Here is a 2,188-nt window from a genome sequence, read left to right as displayed (position 1 = left end):
GGACTCAGCTGCTCAGATTGAGTTGGGCAGGTCATTCCACCATGAGGTAACATTTAATTTAAAAGTCTGTGAAAGTGATGTTGTGCATCTTTGGGATGGCACAATAAAGCAACATTCATTTGCAGAACACAAGCTTCTAGAGGGCACATAAGTCAGGATTAATAAATTTAGATAAAAGGGTGCAGGGCCACTTATAAATAGAGGTGTGACATGCTTTATTTTTTGGTTAGTTAAAAATTAATCTTGCTGCCACATTTTGTATTAATTGTAAGGTTTGATAGAAGTAGCTGGAAGACCTGTCAAGAGAGCATCGCAATAGTCCAGCCTGGACATAACGAGCTTGAACAAGGAGTTGGGCAGCATGTTCCGAAAGAAAGGACCTGATCTTGATGCTGAATAAAACATATCTGCAGCACCGGACAGTTTTAGCAATGTGGTCTGAGAAAGTCAGCTGATCATCAATCACAACTCCAAGGTCTCTGGCTGTTTTTGAAGGATATATGGTTGATATGCCTAACTGGATGTTGAAATTGTGATACAAAGATGGGTTTGATGGAACCACAAGCAGTTTTATCTTGGCAAGATTGAAGATGATGGTTATTTATCCAGCAAGAAATGTCTGTTAGACAAGCTGAGATGCAAGCAGCTATCATTGGGTCATCAGGATGGAATGAGACATACGTTGACTGTCATCAACATAGCAGTGATATGAAAAGCCATGTTTCTGAATGACAGAACCTAGTGATGCCATGTGGAGAGAAGAGAAGTGGTCCAAGAACAGAGCCCTGAGGCACCCCAGAAGTTGCGACATGGACAGATCACCTCTCCAAGATACCTTGAAGGACCTTTCTGAGAGATAAGGCTCAAACCAGTGGATTGTAGTTCCTGAGATGCCCTTTGCCAATTGGGTTGACAGGAGGATCTGGTGGTTAACTGTGTCAAAAGCAATGGACAGATCCAGCAAGATATTGAAGATTTGGAATTTGCTTTTGCCAGTCTTAGGGCTTCAGCAACTGAGAGCAAGACAGTCTCAGTGAAATGTCCACTTCTGAAACCAGACTCGTTGCTGTTGAGGAGGATGTTCTATGTGAAAAGGCAGAGACTTGGTTTAAAACAGCTCGTTCAAGTGTTCAAGAAGGGAGGGGTTTGTAGTTCTCTAAAAGAGATGGGTTAAGGGTGGGTTTCTTAAGTAGTGCGGTTATACATGCCTGTTTAAATGATGTGGGAAAAACACCAGTGTGAGTGCAGGTACAACTGCAGGAGAAGTGGCTAGAATGAGATTAGATGGAATGGGATCAAGTGGACAAGTAGTATGTTTATTAGAAAAGATGAGTGAAGAGAAGGATGTGAACGAGTGTATGTTTTCTTGTAAGATGAAATTAAAATATATTCAGAAATATAATACTGCTGAATTTTACTATTAATCAATGGATTTATTTTAAATTGTATGTATGTTTTGTTCTCTCTGTGTTACAAATGTCATCTATTGGTCATGTAATCTGGGATAGTGTTAAGGATTTAATGTTTCCACACTGTGGCTCAGGAGACACTTTATTTTATTTCTTCCTTTGTTAGGAAAAAAATGACAGTAAACCAACCTGTCTAATATAAAATAATAGTGGCAAACAGCAGTCGAGTGGAATTAATGCTGCCCTTTTGCTTATTTAGCTGTGCTGGTAAATCAGCCATGCTCTCTATCTGTACAAGGTGCAATCGTTTCCTGCACAGGGTCAAACTCATGATGCAGCTACTTCAGAAACACACACCGTTAGGAAGAGTGGGCATGAATAAATGGGAGTCATCAGATGAAAGGAAAATTTATCTAATGTGGTCTGTGGTTGTTCTGTTGTGAAGAGAATTTAAGGCCTCAAGGTTTCCCCATTCTTTTAATACAGAGCACTGCAGGTCTGCTTTTTTAAATGTCTGTGGCCTGCCCAGCATGGTAATACTAATTATGGCAGGCTGGATTAAAGGTGAATGCACAAATAAGATAAAACTTTCTCTTTTCACCTCTTCACTTTTCAAGGCTTCCCAGTTTGGCCTATCCTGAGCATTATTTTCTGCCTTATTTATATTTCCACCAGCTTATTATTATTAAGCTTATTATTATTATTATTATTATTACTTTTTTCAGATTAATGTTACTCTCAAGTGTTTTGGTGACTTCTGTAAGTCTGTAACCCTCACA

This window comes from Carassius auratus, chromosome 32 (genome assembly GCF_003368295.1).
Source record: "Carassius auratus strain Wakin chromosome 32, ASM336829v1, whole genome shotgun sequence".
NCBI lineage: Eukaryota > Metazoa > Chordata > Actinopteri > Cypriniformes > Cyprinidae > Carassius > Carassius auratus.
This window is presented reverse-complemented; position numbering follows the sequence as displayed.